Here is a 26,363-nt window from a genome sequence, read left to right as displayed (position 1 = left end):
GGGTGAAAAATACTTTTTGGGTCTTTTTGATGACAAGATCAGCTTTCCAAATTCAAAGGTGACAAAAAAATAGAAACGTTATTTGCTAAGATTTAAAACTAAGAGTAAAAGGAATACATTTATTTGAACAATTTGACAAATTCATAAAAAATAAAAGATAGTTTTCTTTCTACAGTGTGATAATACTGTAACTTCAACATTCCAAATTCAAAGTAAACCTTGAAAGTGGGGTAGTTTTCTTCTGCAAAAAAAAAAATACTGTTCGTAGCGGAGGATGGTTTTGATTCAATGACCTCTGAGTTATGATCACAGCATGTTTCCCGTGCACTACTCTGCTTCTTCTCACTCCAGGTTCCACAAGCTGACTCTTAAAACTAATCAATCAAACCAATCGCACAGATATCAAAGGGAGACAAAGTTGGAAGCGTTCACGTGGTGTCGCCTGAGAGGGGCTCGCTTGGCGCAGCCTGTGAATCCAACAAAATACCACCCAGACCTGCCAACCAGGAACGTGGCACGCTACGTTTTCATCCAGCCGGAGATATTCGACTGCCCCCTCCTCCGGCTACCCCCCGGATGAACTAATCCGCGTTCCAGTGGCAGCGCTCGCGTGGCTGAGGGTAACCCTTAGGCGCCTGGGTGGCTCAACAACAACAACATAAATCAAAGGTGCCAACCTCCGCCGACCCCATTTCAGGAGTAGACATGCCCCGATTCCAGAGTGTTTCTAAAGTGAATGCGATCCAGGCAAAATTGTTATAAAATGGAGATAAAAAGAAGCAGGAAATATAAATCAATCATATTTGTACATTAATTGAAAAACTGCATTTTTGCAATCTATTGAAAAAGTACAGCATAATGAAAATACATTTATGTTTGTGTTTGGGTCCTTCTACGTGTGTTCTATTGTCAGTAATTCCAACTTGTCACGCTGAACACTTGGATGTAGTGCAATGCGCAAATGTCGGTCTTTTTGGCGATGGCTCCAACATGGGATATTTTGTCAAATACGAACCAATAAACTTCTGTGACTGTCTGGGTTTCGTATTAGAGGTTTCATCCAAAATGCCGTTAATTTAGCACTTAACCAGTGACTGGTTGACTTACCAGTCAGTGCTGTGTACGAGTACTTTCTTTAGAACAACCCTGGAAATGATAGGATTTGTTTAAAAAAAACTGGTGGTTTAGTCAGCCTTGATAATAGTTACTTCCCTTATGAAAAAAATAAAAACGAGACTTTTAAAGCGATAGGGGTTACCTATTCCAATTCCAAATCGATTGCTACGCTGAACTCGCAAAAGTGTAATCATTCGTCGGAACTTGTAACTTGTAATGATTCACATAGCACTCGTGTTACTGAATTCTTCTGGTTTATTGTGCAGTTGAATCAAAATGACGGAAGCCATAGCGACGGTGTGAATTTTGAGAAATATGTTGAGGCATTTAAATTGGAAATATGGTACTTTTCCAAAATGGTTGCTTCAAAAAAATTAAATCTACAGGATTTCTCGAGTTTAAGCAGGTGGTCCGGAGTTTGTGATGCATTTCCGGAGAAATTCCTGGAATTCCAGAGTAGTTGGCTGCCCTGAGATATAGTGAGACTTGTGGCTTTTTCCAACCTTCTGCTGGAGCCTTTCAGGATCGCCAGTTGAAGAACCTCGGTCTCGGCTGGGGACCGTCATGGCACGGTTAGTGCTGCTATTCTCAGTCATCCATTTTGCATTTATAAAATTCCATTTTCAAAAAAACGACGTACGAGACATTCGGTGCCGGGATTAACAAAAAAGATACCATGTTGAATTTAAACTTGCAGTTTCGCTAATAGTTTACATTATATATTAGCCTTTGTGGAGCAGGCTGACCAAATTGTGCTCTTTTCATGTATCCCACTAAGATGGGGAAAGTTTTCACTTTTGTTGCAATATCTTATGAGTAGTTTATTTTTTACATTCAGGGAGAAAGGGGTTGGTTGCCACAAGGGTAGGATTTACCTACATATTTATGAAATAGATGAGCGGAGTGTTATGGATTCACTTATTCATCCTCTGTATTGGGTCTATCCCAGGTAGTTATGAACAGCAGTAAAGGCAGTGGTCCTGGCTAATTTTGCACCCTGCAATGAAAATCCACATTTCAAATAGAGTCATGGAAAAGACAAAATTTCCCAACAGTTTCTTTAACCCTGGAAAAACTTGTTTCCTTTTTAATGTAGACAATGGACAAAACATACCCTAATAGGTAAGCCATCATTATTTTTGGTTTACATTTTTGCAATATTGATACAAAGATGCGCAACACGGAAGTTGAATGAATTAATTTATTGAAAGTTTCATCTTCCCTCAGCACTAATGCTTGGCTCAATGGAATCAGAAGATATCTTGCCAGAAGAAGACAAGTAACAGAGATGTATTCTGATAAAGGAACAGATTTCCAATCAGCTGAGAAGGACAAATCAATGAATGAAACACAAACAGGATTGAAAAATACTTCCAACAAAATGAATTACTTGAGCTCTTACAGTATAAATTAACCAATAGTGAATATGCAGTTCAGGGTGGTTTTGAGGTAGGTGTGACCTAAAATAGCTCCAATGGGAAAGCATTGGACCTAATATCTAAAGTTGCCTGGTTTAATCTTGGGCTTCAGCACTCCCTAGGACTGTATCTAATCATGTTAATTTTTATTGACCTACTGAAGCGGATAAATCTTTGGAGAGAGAGCATTTGACTGAAGATCTAAAAGTCCCTTGTTCAACCTTAGGCTTTGGCAGCCTGTTGGACTATATCAAACCAATCAAAATCAGCTACAATTCAATTTGTGATCAATTGACTTGTAATCAGTGTGTAAATATGGAGTCTAGGTTGTTTTTTGTTCACCTACGTGATCAAAGTAACTCAGATGGCACATTAATAGCCTGAAGATCTATAGCAGGTGTGGCCAAGTCCGGTTCTCGAGAGCCCTTATCCGGTCTGTTTTCCATAACTCCCTCCACCAACAGACCTGAATCAAATAATCTGGATCCATATTAAGCTTCTGGATATCTTGCTGATGAGTTGATCATTTGATTCAGGTGTGGTAAAGGAGGGGATATGGTAAACAGATTGGATACAGGCTCTTAAAGACCGGACTTTGCCACCTCCGATCTAGAGGTCCCCAGAATAAACCCCAATCTTTGGCAGTTCATTGGACTTTGTAAACTCAACAAAAATCATTTAGAATGGAGATCTAAAGGTCCCCGATTCAAACCCGTCTTTTGGCAACACTTTCGGCTTTGCAAACCCAGCCTAATTCAGCTGGTAGTCAGTTTGAAAACGGTTTCCTAGTAAGCCATGAGTGGTTTTGCTGTCAAGTTTGATTCTTGTCACCTCCATGACCCGAATTGGCTCAGATAGAGAATGTTGAAAATTTACGACAATTTGAAAGTAATCACGAAGATTGTTGGGATAAGCAAACCCGCTGCATCATCATCTTCTTAAGCGTCCTTCTAGGTCTGCATTCTGGGGTAAAGGTCCAGTAAACAGTCTTTGGATCGAGGACTCGGTGACTTGTTACGACCGCAAGTTCTCCTCAGACAAATTGAAGAAGCTTTCATACAAAAATGGTTAAATACACACATATATAATAGGATTACCGAATGTTGTCCAACACTAAGGATAAGAATTTCTTTTCTCATATTTAGATGTACTTTTCGATTTTTTTCACTTTTTTTTACCTGTCTTGTCCAGTTGTTTTTTTAACCGATACTGCATTTTCTTTTTGTTGAGAACCTGCTCTCAAGTATGTTTATGAAACTAGAATGCAATTAAACACTTGTTTTTGTTAATATTTGAAATAGATGACAAAACAAAAAATTGAGTAAATGTAATGAAATAAAGAGGAATTCTCCTATTCGATTATTTTCTGTTCCTTTTTCATAATGATGTTTAGGCCTGACCATGTTTTGGATTGGATTGGATAACTTTATTCATCCAGTATTCGGGAAATTACCTTGTGGCAGTAGCAAGAGGGTGATTAGACAGAACTGCAAAGCAAAAGCACAAAGTACATAGCAAATCAAAGTAAATGATCAATCATTAAAACATAAAAGCAGCAAAAACACAAAACCAACAAGAGTGGACAGAGCTACCGTGGCTGCCGGCTGCCGCTTAAACAGCGCCATTTTGGTTGCGGTAACTGTTTTGCCGTATTACTTCCGCCTTCATCAGAATGTCTAGGCATTTGCGGGGCGTGTTTCAGAAAAATGATTAGTTTTTTGTCAGATTCCGATCTTGTGAAAATGATGCGATCAGGTCTGATTCCCGATCAATTTCTATCGGAATTTTGATCAGAAGAATATGAAGTGAGAAAAGGTAACTTTTGCAGAATCAATAATTTTCAAGAACATTATTTCACACCAATGGTAACACTTGGAAGTGGGGTAGTTTGCTTCTACAAAACAAGAACTGACGTTAGTAGCAGAGAATGGTTTCGATTCATTGACCTGTGGGTTATGGGCCCAGCACGCTCCCGCTGCGCCACTCTGCTTCTTCCAGCTTCACATATCAAATCAAATCAAAGCAGATATACTGAGGAATCGTGGATATTCTCACCTGCTGACGGAGCTCCTGTGGACCACCAGCGCAAAAACCTCGGTCTCGGCAGGGGACTGTCATGAGTTAGTCCTGCTATTCACAGAGTCATATATTATGCATTTAAAAATTTCCATTCCAATGAAAAACTCGGTACGAGACATTCGGCGCCAGGATTTACAAAAGAATACACCATGTTGAATTTAAGCTAATAATACTGCACAGACAAGTCATTACCTTATTGTGGTGGTGAAGTTTGTGTGTCCCGGTGGTGGGGTTAATCAGCCTTGTAGCCCTGATAGGCTTACCCATGGCCAACTGGTCTGATGTGAGCGATTAGACGAAGAATGGCTCAAAGGACCTCTTATGATGGGCAACATTATTGGATGAAATCTTCCCTCGCCCGGACGCAGTTAGGAAAGAGCCTGAGCGTGAAGTTGTGAAATACCGGCTTGACAGTTTGGCTCTGGAGTTGCCCGCGGGGGACGGCACCTGATTGTTGTTTGTGTGCATGCACAAAACAGCAGTTCAGAGTTCCTATTCCTTTTGGAGGGGGTGCTGGAGAGTGCTCCTTAGGGGGACTCACTTGTTCTGCTGGGGGACTTCAATGTTGATGTGAGACCTGGAGGGAGTGATTGGGAAGAACGTCCCCCTTGATCGAAATCCGAGTGATGTTCTATTGTTGGATTTCTGCGCTCGTAGTTGATTGACAATAATGAACACCATGTTCAAGCATAAGGGTGCCCATGTGTGCATTTGGCACCAGGACACCCACATGTCTTGGATACTCGGGTAAAGAGAGGGACGGAGCTCTCAACCAATCACAACCTGGTGGTGAGTTGGCTCTGAAGGTGGGGGCAGATGCTAGTGCAGCCCGGGAGACCTAAACGTTTCGTCCCCCTATTAGAAGGACATTCAATTCCCACTCGCCACTCCCCGCTCGACCTCACCCGTTCAAGCTCTCCGCTCGACCTCACCCGTCTGTCCACGCATCTCCATGTCTACTGGCCCGACAGTCGCACCCGGGCCAATGCCAGCACATTGCTGTTCTTTTCATTTAGGCAGGGCGTGGCGGTGAAAATGCCAAAGTCGTGGGTTCGACTGCAGAACAGGCACGGCCTCCCTAGAACACAGGTGTCAAAGTGCCATCCCAGGGAACAAATCTGGCCTGCTGCATCATATTGTGTGGTTTGACACCCTTGTTCTAGAGCAGGGGTGGCCAACCAGTCAGAGACCAAGAGCCACATTTTTTACTGTGTTACCGCAAAGAGCCACATTTTTTACTGTGTTACCGCAAAGAGCCACATCACACAGATTTATTGTAAATGTCACACACCAGTGTACACCCACGTGGTGGGCGAACTAGCGCGCCCACCACGTGGGTGTACACCTCGCTCTCCTATTGGCTGCTCCCGGCTGAGCACTCTCGCCTTGGTCTGCCTCGCAGGGGGTGTGGCTTTTTCAGCCGACGCTCGATCTTTGGGATACTTTTTGTGTGCGCGACGCCGTTCATTGTCGCTTCTGGTTCACAGAGCTCTCCCACTCTGTTAAAAACGTTTACTCAAATGACCTTGCTCCTACTGGGAAACTTTGAGGTATTTTCATCCCAAGCACATGCGCATTGGACGAAAATACCGTATTGAACTCAAGCGAAGCGCACACGCAAAAAAAAAATAAAACACAAATACAAACTTTGATATGGACGTAAGAGCCGCATGAAACCGGGCAAAGAGCCGCATGCGGCTCGCGAGCCGCGGGTTGGCCACCCCTGTTCTAGAGTAAGTTAAGATTGCCTAAAATAATTTATTTTGCTGTAACATAACAGTTTAGCTAGCTGACATTTGCAATTACGGTCATCACACAAAATTCATGGTCACTTTGCACATGGCTGGTTAGCTCGGGTTGGTAAGATTGAGGTGCTAATAATGCCAAGGCTGTGGGTTTGACTTCCATATGGGCCACGACCTCTCCAAAGTCAGATAAAATTACCTAGTCTAACTTCTTTTGCCGTAACATAAATGTTTAGCTAGTTGACGTGTTGCATTTGCGTTATCATTCAAATACCTGGCTTGTACAGCACATGGCCTGTCAACTCAGTTGGTCAGAGTGTGGTGCTAGTAGCGCTAAAGTTGTGGGTTCAACTCCCATATGGGCCATGGCCTCTCTGTAGTAGTTGAAATTGCCTAATACAACACATTTTGCCCTAACATAACATAATATCTTGTCTTGATGTTTCTTCAGTTTCTGTGATCTGGTAATTTCTCTGCTCCACAAGGCAGATAGTGCCATCCAGGATGTGAAACATCTCAGTGAGGAAATACTAGCTAGGTTTGTTCCCACCACATTTCTGTTCTTTCCAAATTCTTCAAGTTTGACTCTTTTCTTGTTGGCTCAAATAGGGAATGTTGGAGAGCGTTCCCTGAATCAACCTCGTGCTATGTCAGTCCATTGGACTTGTAAACCTGACCAATATCAGTTAATGCTCCAATAGGGATATTGTACCAGTAAGCGATGAGTCAATTTCCAGTCGTAGTTGGTTGTAGTTTCATTCAATCAGCTTATGTAGCTCAGTTGGGAGACTATAAAACTAAAGATCTGAATGTCCCGTGTTCAATCCCAGACTCTGGCAGCACATTGGAATTTGCTCGCATTCCCTAATTCAGCTGGTAGTCAGTTTGAAGGCTGTTTTCTTGTAAGCCATGAGTCATTTTGCAGTCAAGTTTGATTCTTGTCACCTCAATGACCCAAATTGGCTCAGATATAGAATGCCGTGGAGCGTTCTGTTGGGGCTACTGGCCAACACTTCAATAAACAAACACTGGGGCTGATAGAATGCAATTTAAATGCCGCGTCTGCAGAGGTGAGGATGCAACAATTTCAGATGCCGGAGAGGGAGACTACTCTCCAGGCTCCCCAAAGCTATCTCCCGTCAAAAATCTGCTTCAACTGTGTTTTTAGAGTTAGGACAAGTCATAAAAATGGGAGGCGTTAATACAAATGAAGGAGGTGGAGTACAAAAGGTGTGGTGCACATTTTGACCAATAGGCGTAAATTAAATTCTATTCTAGTAACTTTTAATACATCAGAGTGCAAAAGGGTGCAAGATTAAATATAAGAATACAATTCATATTTCACACGTTCCCTGATTTGACCTCGGGCTTCGTTAGTCCATTGGACTCTCTAAACCAGAACTATATCAGTTGATGCTAAAATTTGAGTATTGTACAAGTTAACCATTAGTACATTTGCAGTCCAAGTTGGTTGTTGTGCTTATCAATCTGCGGAAGTAGCTTAGTTGGGAAAACGTTAGTCTGAAAATCTAATGGTCCCAGGTTCCATCCTAGGTTTTGGGTTAGGGTTAGTCCTGCTATTCAAAGTCATCCATTTTGCATTTAAAAACTTCCATTCCGAAGAGAAACGTAGGAGACATTCTAAACCAGACCGGTATCATGTAATGCTCCAATTGGAATATTGTACTACTAAGCCATGAGTAAATTTCTGGCCCAAGTTGGTTATTGTCCTCATCATTCAGCCGAAGTTGCTCAGTTGTGAGAGTGTTAGATTGAAGATCTAGGGGTCTCTGGTTAAAGCCCTGGGTTTTGGCAGCACATTAGCCTTTTGCAAACCCACCCTAAATCAGCTGGCAGTCAGTTTGCAAACTGGTTCCTTATAAGCCATGAGTCGTTTTGCAGTCAAGTTTGACTCTTGTCACCAACATGACCCGAATTGGCTCAGATAAGGACTATTGGAGAGCGTTCCCTAGGAACACAGCTCAGTTGGTGAGAACATTGGACTGAAAATGTGACGGTCCCAGGTTCAAACCTGTATTTTGGCAGCACATTGAACTTTGCAAACTCTGCAGGTTTCACCTGGCAGTCAGTTTGAAAACGTGTCATGAGTGGTTTAGTAGTCAAGTTTGATTCTTGTCGCCTCCATGACCCGAATTGGCTCAGATAGAGAATGTTGAACATTTACGACAATATGCGAGTAATCATGAAAGCTGTTCTGATAGCGATCCCGCTGAATCAGCATCTTCTTAAGCGTCCTTGTAGGTCTGCATTCTGGGGTAAAGGTCCTGTGAACAGTCCTTAGAACGAGAACTCAGTGACTTGATACAATCCTGAGTTCTCCTCAGACAAATTGAAGAAGCTTTCGTACAAAAACGATTAAATACGCACATATATTGCTGTTTATCTCATTTAGGCAGAGTGTGGTGCTGTAAATGCCAAAGTCGTGGGTTTGACCGCCGTATGGGCACAGCCTCTCAAGAACACAGGTGTGAAGGAGGAAGCCCTGGGAACAAATCTGGCCTGCTCCATCATTTTGTGTGGTTTTATGGCCACTTTGCATGTGGCTGGTTTGCTTAGTTGGTCAGAGTGCTGCTAATAATGCCAAAGGTTGTGGGTTTGACCTCCATATGGACCATGACCTCTCCAAATTCAAATAAATTTACCTAGGCCAACTTCTTTTGCCGTAAGTGTTTAGCTAGTTGACGTGTTGCATTTGCGTCATCATGCAAATACCTGGGGTGTGCAGCACATGGCCTGTTAACTCAGTTGGTCAGAGTGTGGTGCTAATGATGCCAAAGTTGTGGGTTCAACCCCCACACAGGCCAAGACCTCTCTGAAGTAGTAGAAATTGTGAAATACAATGTATTTTGCCCTAACATAACATAATATTTTGTCTTGATATTTCCTCAGTTCCTGTGATCTGGTAATTTCTCTGCTCCACAAGGCAGAAGATGCCCCCCAGAATGTGAATCATCTCAGTGAGGCAATAAAAGCTAGGTCCGTTCCCACCACATTTTTATTCCTCCCAAATTGTTGTGAAATTAAATTTTCCTTCATACTCAAGCGGGCAGAACAGAGTTTCTCAACTTTGGTTAGCCTCCAATGGGGAAGGCTGTAGGAAATCATAATAGGATTACTCTTAATAGTCGTCACAAGTGCAAAATCCCCAAATGGAGATGTAAAAACTCTTAAATTCGAAACAACAAAATGCTGTACCAGAGTTGTCTATATGTCTAGTAAGTTGATTGTGCTACTTTGCTAATGCTAGTGGGCTAACGTTTTGAACCTTAGCTTATCATCCTGATTGCGAGCATTCGCGAACACGAGATTGGACAAAATTGGCTGTAATGTTCTATCAATATTAGAATATAACAGCACATCACAAAATATTTATAGTTGAGGATTGTGGTCACATTTTTCACTCATTCATGGATATCTTTTTAACAATACGCATAAATATAAGCTAACCACAAATGACATTGAACCCTTCTTAAGAGAGGAATTACTTGTCCAAGATGCTAAACAAAATCTTTTTTTTTTCAAAATTGAATGTAATTTTTACAAATGGAACTTCTATAACCATAAAGAGATAATTAAATCTTGAATGGCCATTGTTAGACTAATAATTTTAGCACTTGACACCAATTCATTAACTCTCTCTTATCCCGTCTAACAATGGAGCGTGTTCAGCATCGGAAGGAGACTAGCCAGGGTTGAGCGAGTTAATCCACAGATGATTTATTCCTGCCAAACGGATCCATACAGAGCTCCGGGTCTCCCTCCCAAAGAATAAGCCCGCTGAGTGTCGCTGTGCATATTCATTCGCTGATTGAAAATGATGCGGACTGTTCCACGACTGGCGAGAGGGGTGTCTTCTCCGGACTACAAACTCTCCATCCTCGAATCCACATCATCCAGACCATCTGTCTCCTTATCAGCATGTGTTCAACCTCAAAAGAAGAATCTCAGACAGAGCATTTTGTTCATATTGTAATTGAGTTAAGAACAAGAGTTTAATCCTACAGTAGTAATATCAAAATAAAACAGCTACAGTAAAATGAATGAGTAAAATATGTCATATTTTTCACCATCCCGAATTATTTATCACATTTCCCTTCCCAATACGAGAGTGTCCTGAAAGACTGGGGCCTAAATCCAGGGCCTTGGACTGCTCGGCCACACTACCTTAAATGAGGCAATCTAACCTAGATCTCTGAGGGTGCAGTGTACACCTGGCTGAGTTGCAGGCAGGCGTGGCGTCAAACCCCACTAATGTTAATCCTCAAGAAGATTGCCAATTTTTATTGTTGAAAAATAATAACATCAATATTAAGTTAATACATTGTTTATCCTATGAAAATATACGCGACAATATTAAATTTGACTGTGATAGGCAATTCCACATTGGAAATGTTTCTTTTTTTCCAAATCTAAAAAAAGCATTTTAGTAACATACTATTTAGAAGCATAACCCCAAAATTTTGGCATCAGAGATTTATCAGCAGAAATCTTAGATCATATAACAAAGACAATTGCACATATGGCAAGCAATAAATATAGGCTCTTTTCAATATCAAATTGTTAATGTTGGACTTATTTTACAACACAGTTTCTGACAAATCTTATCAGACTAACTAAAAAGGTTAAATGATATCTATATATTTAAAGGACTGCAAACATTGTGCGGCATACGTTTGTAACGTTTATAGAAAGTTTTAATTTGAGAAGATGCACACGGGTAGTATGCTTGTGACAGCTTTCTGACATGTGGTATGATTAACTATGTTTTTATAATATCGAAAATCCACAAGAACCCACACAGGTGAAAAACCTATATCCTGCCCAGTCTGTAGAAAAAAATCAGTTGCCAAAAGACCTTAAAATAACACAAAAGAACCCAGACAGGTTAAACATATTTTCTTTGTCACTTTGTAGTTAAACATTCACTTGGAAGGTCAATTTAAACCATTTAGCGTTACAGATTAGATAAGCATTGATCAATTGATACAACCAAATGATGTTGCTTTCTATTCTCTCTCTATACAAGAAAACTTTAGCTTGAAAATTACAGCATTGCAATTATGGGGTTAATACGCCTAAATGTTACAGTGATAACGATTGGCAATAACAAGCTTAGATAAAGGGGGAAGGAACGATTCTCCGATAACAATCAGGTATTCGATAATAACAATTAAGGAGAACTCAAAACAAACTCCATTGGAATTTAAACAAACAAGCCTTCATTCAATAAAACAATTCCATAAAGAAGCGAAAAGAGCGTCACAATTTACGACAATATGCAAGTAAGCACAAAGGTTGCTAGGATAGAAATCAGGCTGCATAAGCATTTTCTTAAGCGTCCTTCCAGATTTGCATTCCTTGGGTAGAAGTCCAGTAAACAGTCCTTGAAACGAGGACTCGGTGGCTTGTTACGATCCCGAGTTCTCTTCAGACAAATGGATAAGCTTTCATACAAAAATGATTAAATACACATATAAAAGCATCCCAGAATAACCCCAACATGTTTCTTGACTTTATTTACATTTTTTTAAACCTACAAATGTGTCAGATCATTTTAGCCTCACCCTTATGGGTAATTTTATTACTTGGTACCTTAACTCATTAACTGCCAGAACAAGTAATCCTATTTCACTCCCATTGATGATAGGCATCCAATCCAATTTGACTGGAGGGTTTGCAGTTAAAATAGATTGGATATCCCTCCCTGTCAATGGCAGCCAATGACACTCACACCAAATGGCAATTTAGAATGTCCAATCAGCCTAACATGCAAGTTTTTGGAATGTGGGAGGAGACCGGAGTACCTGGAGGAAACCCACACAGGCATGGAGAGAACATCCTAACTCAACGCAGGTGGACCGACCTGGTCTTGAATCCAGAACCACGGAGCTATAAGGCCACCCGCACCACCAGGCCACCCCAAATGTAAATTTAATACATAAAAAAATCTTGTTTTTATCCGATTACAATACTCTGAAAATGACGCATTGGGCCCGATTTTCGTTAAATTCTAATACAATTTTTCCATAAAAGTTTCCATTAAAAATATTAAATGCACACATATATATAATAGTATTACAAAATTAACCCAACAGTGCGAGAGGTCCCGCGTCCAACTCCCGGACCCCTCGCTTTGTCGAATTCTGATCTATTATGGGGGTTGATATGTCACATACTTCAACTGAGAAAAAATATGTCAAAGTACAGGCACCCCTGGCATATTGGTCTAGTGGTATAATTTTCGCTTATGGTGCAATAGGTTTTGGGTCCAACTCCCGCATGAGCTGTCAGGTTTAAGACCATATACATTCAATAATATCGGAGCAGAGGAAACACACAGCCAGTCGTGATGAGAATTTAAACCACTTCATATGAAGGAGGACGCCAGTGTAGCCAGAGCAGAAAGATAGTCTATCTTCCTGAATGACCGTTTGGAATTCCTGGCGACTCCCTACAAACAACCTGGTTTTATTAGAGACAAGTCATAAAAATGGGAGGCGTTAATACAAATGAAGGAGGTGGAAAGCAAAAGGTGTAGTGCACATTTTAACCAATAGGTGTAAGTTAAATTCTATTCTAGTAACTTAATACATCATAGTGAAAAGGGTGCAAGACTAAATATAAGAATACAAATATATTTCACATTTCCCCCCTGAAGTTACTTTGAAAGAATTTTCATTTTCATCAATATATATCCCTCCTCTGCAGGTTTTAGAAAACAAATATCATCAATAGTCACTCAACAGGGTATGGAAAATAACAAAATCATTTGTGAAGGCAAAGGTGAAAAACGTGAGGTAATTTTAAGGTTATATAAGAAAATTCCTCTGCGTCCCTCTTTATGAGCGAACACAGTTTTAAAGTTAAGACATGTACAATTACCCGCAGGACTCGACATACCGGCACTCGTAAAATGATGGGAGAATCTTCATTACGGCATGCCACACGGTGATACTGTATGTCGCTGTAAGCTACCAGCGTGTGCTGGTTAGGTTTTTGAATCATAACTTTCATACCAAGGATTACACACATTAAAAAGATACAGTATAGAAGTAAAACCGCAAGAAAGGGAGTTGCAAATTTAATCTGAATAGAGAACCATGATCCGGTTGGTAACCACGACCACAGTGATACCCAATTACGGCTGAGTGATCTTGGGCCAAGGTGTTGGCTAAGATTTTCATTTCAGCTATGGCACGAGTTATGTTACCTTTGTCACCGGTTCCATCTTGGATGAAGGTGCAACAGTGCTCTCCAACTATGGCACACTCACCTCCATCCTTGGCTGTTATCAAATCTAGGACCGTCCGGTCTTGCAACTCCATTTCTCTAAGGGCTTTTAATTCATCTGCTATACCTTGTAGGGCTTTGAAAGTTTGGTTAATGAACACTCATGTAACAATTCAATGTCCAAGTTGGGAAGTTAGTGACAGAATGATTTTCTGGGGGGGTGGACCACAACTTATGGTCACCAGGAACATCACTGCCCCAGATTGAATCACGTGGTTTGAATTCCACTGACTTTGATCTTATATATCTTACTGTTATGTTCACTCCCCTTCAAAGGAATGCATTTTGGACCACCTGCATCACTGCAGATGTGCTAAATGTGACACCTAGACCCAGTGAATTCAGGATATCAGGATACCTGTGGAAATGGGTATACGGCTACACACAACAACTTTCATTCACACCAGTTAGTTTTTGTCTGAAATACCATGAAATGATACCACATATTTTCTTCAAAGTGGTTATTTGGATTGCTCTTTTCATACCACTTCACTTTCCTCTGTGACAGCAGCACTGCATTGTCTCGTTTTTCGACTCAAATCTCTGGGGGTGGGGCGTTCAGCCACACCCAGGCTGCCACTGATAGTACAGTCACAGTGATGGGGGTGGCAACTGATTTCATTTTGGCTTCTGCGTGAGGGTGTAAAAACTATGAGAGGTCAAGGTTAGGTGAAAGGTGCTCGTGGCAGGTGAGTAGACGTCAGATGATTTTTTCACGGGCAAGGGTTTTGGAACCGCCCGATTTCCAGTCTACTCAGAGTCACCGTTGTCTAGAACTACTTTGATTTGGGATTGGTGAATCCACGTCGACCTCTCAGCAATCTTTACTGCGGTGGGGGTGGTGAGTTAAACCACGAAGGGGCCTTCCCAACATGGCGAGGACCAGGACTTTCTTTTTATGACTCAAATCAGGCTCTGGTCACCAGACTTCACCACCTCCTGCAGGATAGACAAAAAGATCACGGCAGCTTACATGTTCTTTGGACAAGTTTATCGGTTTCGTGGTCTTATTGTACCATTTGTTCGCTCTTCAAGTCCCACGCTCTTTTGGCCGTTGCGCTTGTTGTTATTGTTGTTGTTAGGCCATCCAGGCGTCTAGGGGTTACCCTCAGTCACATTAGTTGTTGGGTCTGAAGTTACAGATCCCCATACTTACCAACCGTGCACAAAGGAAAAACGAGGCATGAGACTGTGTTATATTTTAAAGCAACCGCGCGGCTGGGGAAGGTTGTAGGCGCGAGTCCATTATGGACACGCACTCGGCTCTGCGGACCTACTCTCCCTCCTAAGTCCCAAGTCGCGCTTTTATTAGGTTTCAGCAATGATGTCATGGAAAAGGTACAACAGTCACTGAGACATGTTAAAGACATCATTATGATTATTGACAGGTTGTTCTTTGTTATAGGGAATTTGGATGTCACGAATCCTTGCATATAATCTCTCAATACGTGTCACGGTTAAATGTCATAGGGACCTTCAATCAATATTACAATCATCAGTGTCACCACCATCATAGGTGTCACTAAGTGTCACTGTTTGGCTGCGGATTTGTCATAGAGCCAATAGGAAATATGTATGTCCTTTGAAATGCACTTGTTATTGTTTTACGCAACTTTACATTCCCTCCTGTAGTGGATTTAAAAGGACATCAGACTAAAACAATTAAGCCTTCTCAGTATTACATCACTAGTAGATTTACAACATTAGAACCATTCTCAGGAATTGGCGAGAACCTCTTGGACTGAGAATGGAACTGAAATTGAAGTCAGGGAAGTAGCAATGTTCTCCAACTATGGCACACACACCTCCATCTTTTGCTGTTATCAAATCTAGGACCATCCGGTCTTGCAACTTCATTTCTCTAAGGGCTCTTGATTCATCTGCTATACCTTGTAGGGCTTTGACAGTTTAGTTAATGAACACTCATGTAACACTTCAATGTCCAAGTTGGGAAATTAGTGACAATGATTTTCTGGGGGGGGTGGACCACAACTTATGGTCACCAGGCACTGCCCCAAATGGAATCACGTGGTTTGACTTGCACCGACTTTGATCTTATATATCTTATCACCATTTGCATCTAACATTTCAACTTCTTCTACAGTGAAAAGCTGTGAACAATATTTGCTAAACATAGTAACCATCATTTCCAGCACAATCTTTGCCTTAGTCACGTCTGTGGCTGTGCACTCAACAAAGACATTTTTTTGTCACCAGAGTAATTTTTGAGTGATCTCCATTGATGATGGGAGGCATTGACAGAACAACACCATTGCTATCATAAATAACAGGCTACAAAGGCTTGTCTTCAATAATATGGAGGAAATGTTTCAGGTGGTTGTCAGTCTTGTACAGGCTCGTGTATTCTTTGAGCTGGTTTATGGGCTTGAAGAGGATGTCTCCTGGTGGTTTAACTGTATACGTTAAAGGACCTGTGTAAAGTTGCGTAAAACATTAATAAGTGCATTTCAAAGGACATACATATTTCCTATTGGCTCTATGACAAATCCGCAGCCAAACAGTGACATTTAGTGACACCTATGATGGTCGTGACACTGATGATTGTAATATTGATTGAAGGTCCCTATGACATTTAACCGTGACACGTATTGAGAGATTATATGCAAGGATTCGTGACATCCAAATTCCCTATAACAAAGAACAACCTGTCAATAATCATAATGATGTCTTTAACATGTCTCAGTGACTGTTATACCTTTTCCATGACATCATTGCTGAAACATAATAAAAGCGCGACTTGGGACTTGAGAGGAGGAGAAGGTCCGCAGAGCCGAGTGCGTGTCCATAATGGACTCGCGCCTCCAACCTTCCCCAGCCGCGCGGTTGCTTTAAAATATAACACAGTCTCATGCCTCGTTTTTCCTTTGTGCACGGTTGGTAAGTATGGGGATCTGTAACTTCAGACCCAACAACCTGAGATGGTGTCTAGGTCATGAGTCCCTATCGCCACCAGACTCCTCTTTCTGCAGATGTTTTGATGCAGTTTGTTCTGGAGCTCGATGAAGCTATCGTAGCGTTCCTGCGTGAATGTGATGTTCCTACATCTGACGCTCCCGATGTCTTTACATCACCTTGCTCACAGCTGATTATCTCCTTCTCAGAGGTAACTTCATCTAGCTCCAGTCGAATTTCGAAACATAGTTCGTCAAACTCCTCATCAGTATAGGTTTTCCCCAACGCTTTAGAGAGAAGATCTCTTTTTACGCCAACAGTCCGCATGCTTTCTACTATCCTTACTCTCTTCAGCCACGGTGAAAAGGACCCAGCCAGACGCCTGTAGCTGCCTGCAGAGGTGCCTGACTACACAGGCACGCACATATTTTCTTGGTTCTTTGAATTGTTCTTTTCATACGACTTCACTTTCCTCTGTGACAGCAGCACGGCATAGTCTCATTTTTCAACTCGAATCTCTGGGGGCGGGGCGTTCAGCCACACTCAGGCTGCCACTGATAGATAGTACAGTCACAGTGATGAGGGTGGCAGCGGATTTCATTTTGGCTTCTGTGTGATGGTGTAAAAACTATGAGAGGTCAAGGTTAGGTGAAAGGTGCTCGTGGCAGGTGAGTAGACGTCAGATGATTTTTTCCGCGGACAAGGGTTTTGGAACCGTCCGACTTCCAGTCTACTCAGAGTCACCGATGTCTTGAACTACTTTGACTTGGGATTGGTGAATCCACGCCGACCTCTCAGCAATCTATTACTGCGGTGGGGGTGGTGAGTTGGACCACGAAGGGGCCTTCCCAACATGGCGTGGACCAGGATTTCCTTTTTGTGACTCAAATCAGGATCTGGTCACCAGACTTCACCACCTCCTGTAGTGTAGACACAAGGATCACGGCAGCTTACATGTTCTTTGGACAAGTTTATCGGTTTCTTGGTTTTATCGTACCATTTGTTCGCTCCTCTAGTCCCACGCTCTTTTGGACGTTGCACTTGTTGCACTTGTTGTTGTTGTTGTTATTAGGCCACCCAGGCGTCTAAGGGTTACCCTCAGCTGCGCTAGAGTTGGCCCTGGAACGCGGATTAGTTCATCCTGGGGGTAGCCGTTGGTGGTATTTGTTACATTCGAAGGCGGCGACGGGCGGCCGCTCAGGAGACACCTCGCGAAGGTGCCAACTGTGTTTGGGCTTGAGGTTATCTTGCACATTGTCTGTAACAAATTAAACAGTTCCTACAAAAAAATTAAAGTAGGTACTTAGACCTCTGGGACATGGAACACATGCTCTGCCATGTACATCCTCCCTCCTGTTGAGACATGGCTTCTTCCATGGCTCACTTTTGGAATAAATTCTTTGGTAGGCACGGTAGGCCTTTAGCTGTAAATAGGCCGTCTGTGGATTGTTCTGCTTCTTCATGTATCCATGCATCTTTTCTTTCTGTGGTGCAATGTAATGTTTTCAAATCAATTAACAGTGTTTCGATCTACTCAGTTTTTGTTGTTGTGTATGCTGTATGGTAAGTGTTGTCTGCTGCTGCTTTAGCTGCTGTATTCTGTCGTTGTCTTCACCGTGTGCTTAACATTTGCTTAACATTTGCTTACCGCTATGTGGTTGGGCTTAAAACCCCAATGAACAAAATCACAACAATCTTACTTATTTTCTAACTATAGTTTGTAAAAGTTTAAAATCCTTATCAGTCAAAATTAAAAATGCTAGCTGGTATTCTATTTTGATCCCTGCTTCCTTGTTAAGATCAATAATTATTTTTGTTGTTTCCTTTCCTGCAATTTCACAAATTAACTCAGCATACCAAAAATGGAAAAAATACAAAAAGCAAATCAGGCTGCTCTCTCCTCAGGGAAACAGCTTTTCCGTTCTCTGCAACAGTTACATTCAAATCAAGTAGTATCCCGAAACAAATGCACACATGTATACTTCTGAGTAGAATTGAACCCACTAAATTGTAACCACCCCTTGTTTGTTAGGGTTAATAATTTTAGCTTAATTGAGTCATTTAGAGCAATTAAAACTCATTAATTAGAAAATGCATACTAATCAAGTCCAAATGCATGCAATAATGTGTATCGTGTGGCCTATTATACTCAGTCGTGTTGCATATTAAAATTGAATATATCCCAATTTAGTAGTCCTTTTATCAAATGTCACATTCCATTGTCTTTGAAGTTTGCCCATCATCTCCTGTAAAACTTTCTTAATCAACATTTTTCAATAGTCAGATTTCTACCCATTTTCTTTCTAATCGTTCACATTAACTATCTGTAAGAAGGTTTAGTCTCAATTGAAACGCTTTCGCTTTTTTTTATGGAGACAATAAAATCAATATCAAAAGTTCCTAATGGCTTACGGTATTTCTCTCGGAGCAATAATCTTTGCGATCCACATTGGAGTGCTTGCCACTACGTCTGATCACGTCAAAAAGTTTCTTACTTATCTCCTCAAACGTTTCCACTGAGAGAACCTCCTTACTTTTCAGCTATTTTCATGTCTGCTGGTTGGTCAGCAAAACTTGGAACAGATGTTCTCATTTGGGTTGCTCGTACGTCTTTTCCATGTTTCCTGTTGAGAAGCACAGTCTCCATCTGCTAACTCAAAATTAGTGCGTTGCTTTAAAGTTTTTTTTTTTTTTTTTTTTTTATATTTTAATGCAGATAGCCAGATTACTCATCATGCAGCTCCAATCGTGTAGTGAATGATGGCGGTTTGTCTATAGTCCAGTGATTTTCAACCACTGTGCCGCGGCACACTAGTGTGCCGTGAGAGATCCTCAGGTGTGCCGTGAGAAATTATCCAATATCCTTTTTTTTAAATTAACATTTATTAATAGATTTCTGCAAATATGATGTCATTGTCCAATGTCCGTGCTGCAAAGGCTGGCAGTGTAATGTAATATTTGTCCGTGTGGCAACACGTAGTTGATTGACACGTTCCGCCAAGAAAATTAGTGATGCACCGTGGTGACAGTCATGGAGAAGTTTTTAAAAAGGACAACTGCAAACTCCGAACTGCGCCCTGGACAAGATTCTGACCCGGATAAAGGCCCTAGTATGAGTGGTGGAGAAAACAAAGCAAAGACGGTGAGCTCAAGGCAATATAGTAAAAGCTATCTTTCGTTTGGATTTACTTTCACCGGGGATGAGACGACACCTATTCCGTTATGCCTGGTGTGTGGCGAGAAGCTATCCAACAGCGCCATGGTGCCAAGCAAGCTTAAACGCCATCTCCAAACGAAACACCCGTCGCTTCAAAACAAGCCGATAGACTATTTTGTTCGCCTGCATGTAAACACAGAGAAACAGGCAACGTTTATGAGAAAAACCACAAAGGTAAATGAGAAAGCGCTCAAAGCTAGTTACCTAGTCGCCGAACTTGTTGCTAAATCAAAAAAGCCGCACACTGTGGCAGAGACATTAATACTACCTGCCTGTAAAGCCATTGTCAACGAGATGCTCGGCCCTGGTGCGGCTAAAGACATAGATAAAGTCCCGCTCTCTGATAACACAATTGCCAGGCGTATTGATGACATGTCTACAGACATCGAAAGCCATGTTTTGGAAAATATACGCATCAGTAGGAAATTTGCGTTGCAAGTTGACGAGTCTACGGATATTAGTGGACATTCTCAGCTCTTGGCCAATGTGCGTTTTGTGGATGGTGATGCCATTAGAGAAAACTTCCTATTTTGCAAGACACTGCCAGAAAAAACAACTGGAGAGGAAATTTTTCGGGTCACATCGGAATATCTTGACCAGGGAGGACTTACGTGGGAAAACTGCACAAGTGTGTGCACTGATGGAGCTGCAGCCATGGTCGGGCGCACCAAAGGCTTCGTGAGTAGAGTGAAGGAAAGAAACCCAGATCTGATTATTACGCACTGTTTTTTGCACCGTGAGGCCCTCGTTGCGAAGACTTTACCAGTAGAACTGGTTCCTGTGTTGGACGATGTGGTGCGCATGGTGAACTTTGTGAAGACACGACCTCTGAAAAGCCGTATATTCGCATCTCTGTGTGAGGAAATGGGAGCGGAGCATAAAGCCTTATTGCTCCATACGGAGGTCCGATGGTTGTCGCGCGGTAAGGTGCTGACCCGTGTGTATGAGCTGCGAGAGGAACTTAAAATGTTTCTGACAAATGAGAGGTCTGATTACTCAAATCAGTTTGCAAGTGATGAGTGGTGCGCAAAGTTGGCATACCTGGCTGATATATTTCATCATCTTAATGAACTGAACACAAGGATGCAGGGCCGAAATGAAAACCTGCTTACAAGCACAGATAAAATAAATGGATTCCGTTTAAAGGTGCACCTCTGGCAACAACATGTGCAACGTGCCAACCTGGAGATGTTCCCACTCACAGACAAACAGCAAAGCAACACTGCTGCACTGTCTGAGGTAATAGGTAAACATTTGAAAAGTCTTGAGGAGAAGTTGTCATTTTATTTCTCTTCAGCCTCCACTGAATGCTTTGACTGGGTTAGGGACCCATACAGCTCGGCATCAGTTGTTCGAAAGGACATGACTTTACAAGAGCAGGAGGAACTAACTGAACTGAGACAGGATCGTGGTTTAAAACTAAGATTTGCTGATCTTCCTTTGGACAGTTTTTGGTTGACTGCTGCCAAGGAGTTCCCCATTCTGGCCAACAAAGCTGTTCTGACATTGCTCCCATTTTCCACAACATATCTGTGTGAGCTGAGCTTTTCAAGCCTAACTGCTATAAAAACTAAAAACAGAGAGAGACTGAGAGCTGTTGAAGAAGAGCTTCGTGTGTGTCTTTCTACTATTCCTGCCAGGATATCGGCTTTGTGTTCATCTAAACAGGCCCAGGTTTCACACTGACTGAGTATAAATAAATTGAGAAATTATATTGTAATTAAATATACTATACAGAGTGTCATTTTGTAAAATCTTTGGTTAGTGGTGTGCCACAAATTTTTCCAATGTAAAAAAATGTGCCGTGGCTCAAAAAAGGTTGAAAAACACTGCCCTATATAACAATGAATATAGTACTCACAAATAAGGTGAAGCTGCGGCAAACAAAACTTACTTAACTGGACAAGGGTGTCTTCTAAAGCAAGTAAAGACTCCACTGCCTTAGCACCTGCATGCCAGACAGTCTAGCCCAGAACTGAAAAATAGGAGGGTTTATGTAAGGGCAGGATATGGAGCGTGATTGAAGGAGGGATGAGAACCCGTTCCGTTTGCTTTCATTTATGTGAACAATTCAGTCATCTGAATTGGAAAATATTTTATCATTTATCTTCCTGTTTTTGCAGGGTTCCCTCAACAAAAAATGAAAGATGAGAAAATTCCAATCAAAAAGGAGGAGGATCATTTTCCCTGGTCACCATGTGTGTCTGTGAAAAAGGATGATCTGAGCGTGGCCAGCGAAGGGGAAGATCCTGGAAAAACATCAGCATGGCCCACAATTAAAAAGGAAGAGGAGCTAGAGCTCCTTCAAGAGCACAAGAGAGAAGAGCAGTCTCCAATAAAAAACGAGGAATGTGTCAAATGTTCAACTGGTGAGCCTTTCCAGAATGAAGAAGATCTAGGCGTGACCAACAGAGGGGCGGGGATTCTGAACGGCAGCTCAACAGAAGGATGGCGAGCAGAAAATGTAATTGCTCCTTTATCAGATGGTAACGACTTGCTTTTTGATGATGTTGATGATGTTAAGAAATATCCTTGTGGCGACAAACTCTGCAAATGCTTTGAGTGTGGGAAAACTTTTAGGAAAAAGTCTCATTTGAAAATCCATATGAAGAGCCACACCGATGAGAAACCCTTATCATGTTCAGTTTGTGGTAAAACATTTACACACAAGGGAACATTTAAAATGCACACAAGAGCCCACACAGGTAAAAAACCATTCTCGTGCTCAGTTTGTGGTAAAAGGTTTACAGAGAAGAGAGGCTTAAAAATACACACAAGAACCCACACTGGTGAAAAACCATTTGGGTGCTTAATTTGTGGTAAAAGATTTACAGAGAAGAGACGCTTAAAAATACATACAAGAACCCACACTGGTGAAAAACCATTTTCGTGTTCTGTTTGCAGTAAAGCCTATTCTAAAAATGAATACTTAAAAATCCACATAAGAACCCACTCTGGTGAAAAACCATTTTCGTGTTCAGTTTGCGGTAAAGCCTATTCTGAAAAAGGAAACTTAAAAATCCACATAAGAAGCCACACTGGTGAAGAACCATTTTCGTGTTCAGTTTGCCGTAAAGCCTTTACTGAAAAAGGACACTTAAAAATCCACATAAGAACTCACACTGGTGAAAAACCATTTGGGTGTTCAGTTTGCGGTAAAGCCTTTTCTCTAAAGCACCATTTACAATGCCACACAAGAACCCACACTGGCGGAAAAAAGATTTCGTGTTCAGTTTGTGGTAAAACATTTACACAAAAGGGAACACTTAAAATGCATACAAGAACCCACACAGGTGAAAAACCATTTGCGTGCTCGGTTTGTGGTAAAACATTCACACAGAAGGGACACTTAAAAACCCACACAAGAACCCACACAGGCGAAAAACCATTTTCCTGCTCACTTTGTGGTAAAAACTATTCTCTAAAGCAACATTTAAAAAAAACACACAAGTACCCACACTGGACAACGTTTTCCTGTTCAGTCTGTGGACACAGATTCGCTACAACAGCCCAATTAAAAAGCTACACATTTAGGAAAAACCTGAAAAGAAGATTTAACAACCCGCATAGGAGAAAAGCCTGATTTTGCTCAATTCGGCAGGAATATCTTAAAAACACAACTACCCACAACGATCTGAAACCCTTTTCCTGCTCATCTTCTTGCCAAAGTTTTAGTCGTAAGGATAGACTTAAAAGATGCAAATGAGGTGTGATAAGCAGTGGCCAATCACGGCTTTGCCCGCTTTATCAATTTCTGTATGAAACATCATTGTAATCGAAGTATAATTGTATTTTGCATTCTGAAAATCTTGTTTACACTTTATAATGTGTCAATCGATCCACACTATTCAAATGCAGTAATACCTTAAGATACGAGCTTACTGTGGGATCGAGCCAATATGTTAAATTACTTGTATCTCGAGTCAATTATTCCTATAGAAGTGAACAAAATACAAATTAGTCCGTTTCTGTCCTAAAAAATCCCCACCAAAATTGGTTCTAATTGACTACCGACTCACATCTCAAGGCAAAAAGAATTCTGAGAATTTTCCTCACATCTCAAATTTCTCATTTGCTGGAACACTTGTATGTCAAGGTACTGTATAAGAAAATTGATTGTCGTTGAATATTTTATTTCTTCACAATTCTATCCGAAATGTAGCCTGAATGAGGAAATTACAAAGTAAATAATCAATAATGTGATGTAAATTATATGGAAAATGTCTTCACAGTTAAAGACATGCCTAAGAAATTTGAAAAAATAGTTTTTGACCATTGATTTTGCTAGCAAATCCAATAAGAATATTGAGTGTTATTCAAACATGATACATTTTAATAAAAATAATTCATATACAGAATCTAGGATCTAAGAAACTTTAATAGAAAAATGGTGTATAAGAATAAATTTGCTCTAAATAAATAAGTAGTACAATGTCATACTTTTGTCATGTAACATTTAAACCGATTAAACATGTCATCTTTTGTGTCGTTCCAATAAAGCTCTCTTTTGGTGAAAAATGCTTTTTGGGTCTTTTTGTTAACAAAATAAGCCTTCCAAATTCAAAGGTGACAAAAGAAGTGGTGTTATTTGCTCAGATTGAATGAATACATTAATTTGAACAATTTGACAAAATAATACATAAAAGATTGTTTTCTTTCTACAGGTGTGAAAATAAGGTAACTTCATCTCTGAAATTAACAGTAAATTGTTTTTATCTTTTTTATGTTGAAGGGGATAATTGGTAGAAATGTAACTAGATTTTTATTTTATCTGTAATTATTGGAAAAACATTGAGTAAGAAAGTTATATAGATGATAGACATACTACAAGGGGAATGTAATGTTCAATGTTTGCAAAAACGGATGTTTCGCAGAGCGTATGTTTCACCGGGCGGACGTTTCGCCGGGCGGACGTTTCGCCGGGCAGACGTTTCGCCGGGCGGACGTTTCGCCGGGCAGACGTTTCGCCGGGCAGACGTTTCGCCGGGCAGACGTTTCGCCAGGTGGACGTTTCGCCGAGCGGAAATTTCTGGGATTCCTGAAGTTTAGGGAGGTGATCTGGACTCCCGGAGATTGTGTTGCATTCTCGGAGAGACTCCTGGAAATCCAAAGTAGTTGGCAGTCCTGAGATATAGCAAGGCACGTGGCTTTTCCCACCCGCTGCTGGAGCTTTTCAGGATCACCAGTGAAAGAACCTCGGTCTTGGCTGGGGACCATCATAGCACGGTTAGTTGTATTCACAGTCATTCATTTTGCATTCAAAAACTTCCATTCCAAAGAAACACGTCCGAGACATTCTAAACCAGACCAATATCCTTTACTGCTCCAATTGGAATATTGTACTCGTAAGCCGTGAGTAAATTTTCGGTCCAAGTTGGTTGTTGTCTTTATCAATGAGCCAAAGTAGCTCAGTTGGCAGAGTGTTAGACTGAAGATCTAAAGGTCAGGGACCTTTAGATCTTCAGTTCAACACCGGGTTTCGGCAGCACATTGGACTTTTGCAAACCCACCCTTAATCAGCTGGCCGTCAGTTTGCTAACTGTTTCCTTGTAAGCCGTGAGTCATTTTGGAGTCAAGTTTGACTCTTGTCACCAACATAACCCGAATTGGATAGGGAATGTAGGAGAGCGTTCCCTGAATCGACCTCGGGCTTTGTGTGTCCATTGGACTTGTAAACCAGACCAATATCAGTTAATCCTCCAATTGGTATATTGTGCTAGTAAGCCATGAGTCAATTTGTAGTCCTAGTTTGTTTTTATTTTATTCAGTCAGCCGAAGTAGCTCAGTTGGGAGAGCGTTAGACTGAAGATCTAAAGGTCCCTGGTTCAACCCCGGGTTTCGGCAGCGCATTGAACTTTGCTCATATACTCTTATTTGGCTCGTAATCAGTTTGAAGACTGTTTTCTTGTAAGCCATGAGTCATTTTGCAGTCAAGTTTGATTCTTCTCACCTACATGACCCAAATTGGCTCAGATAGAGAATGCTGAAAATTTCTGACAATATGCGAGTAATCATCAAAGCTGTTCGGATAGTGATCCCCCTGCATCAGCATCTTCTTAAGCGTCCTTCTCGGTCCAGGTAAAGGTCCAGTAAACAGTCCTTAGAACAAGGTCTCGGTGACTTGTTACAATCGCGAGTTCTCAGACAAATTGAAGAAGCTAAATCTCAAGTGAGGCATCATTTTGTTTTTCTGGATGTTCAGGAACTTGGTTCCCTTCTCCACGTTTAGCTCTTTTAAGGGTGTATTTTGTTTCATCCCCATTTGGTCTTCGCTTTTTTGTTAAAACTGCAGTACTTGCATTGCATGTGGTCTTAACTTTCATACCTGAAAGAAATTTAAAAAAAATACAGTCAACACTTTTTAAGAAAATGATACCCTATTATTAAAAAAAACACTTTACATATATGTTGACTTGATACACATTAGTGCCAAATATTAACTAAGGTCCCACATAGACTGTAGTGTAATAACAATAGGCAAGTATGCCCTTGAAAATGGGGAGTAATAATCACAGCCAGCCATGTCACCTCCAGGGCTCCGTATATAACCACTTAAAATAACAT

The 26,363-nt window shown here is 41.2% G+C and overlaps 1 protein-coding gene, 2 non-coding genes and 2 pseudogenes across 3 annotated transcripts in view; 4 read left to right on the top strand and 1 right to left on the bottom strand.

The window, feature by feature from the left end:
* The window catches only part of LOC144213925 (uncharacterized), a 74,528-nt pseudogene extending 51,318 nt beyond the window's left edge, over positions 1-23,210 (top strand).
* LOC144213350 (uncharacterized) overlaps positions 1-26,363 on the top strand; it is a 324,366-nt gene that overhangs the window by 140,139 nt on the left and 157,864 nt on the right. The gene's annotated exons all lie outside the window — the stretch shown is intronic.
* LOC144213374 (uncharacterized) overlaps positions 1-26,363 on the bottom strand; it is a 206,758-nt pseudogene that overhangs the window by 111,882 nt on the left and 68,513 nt on the right.
* On the top strand, positions 9,110-9,183 carry trnai-aau (transfer RNA isoleucine (anticodon AAU)). The gene has a single exon. It is a non-coding gene; the product is annotated as a tRNA-Ile (tRNA).
* Positions 25,571-25,643, top strand: trnaf-gaa (transfer RNA phenylalanine (anticodon GAA)). Its single transcript has one exon. It is a non-coding gene; the product is annotated as a tRNA-Phe (tRNA).

This window comes from Stigmatopora nigra, chromosome 20 (assembly GCF_051989575.1).
Source record: "Stigmatopora nigra isolate UIUO_SnigA chromosome 20, RoL_Snig_1.1, whole genome shotgun sequence".
In the NCBI taxonomy this organism is placed as follows: domain Eukaryota; kingdom Metazoa; phylum Chordata; class Actinopteri; order Syngnathiformes; family Syngnathidae; genus Stigmatopora; species Stigmatopora nigra.
Note: the sequence above shows the minus strand (reverse complement) of the source record. Positions and strands in the feature narration are given on the sequence as shown.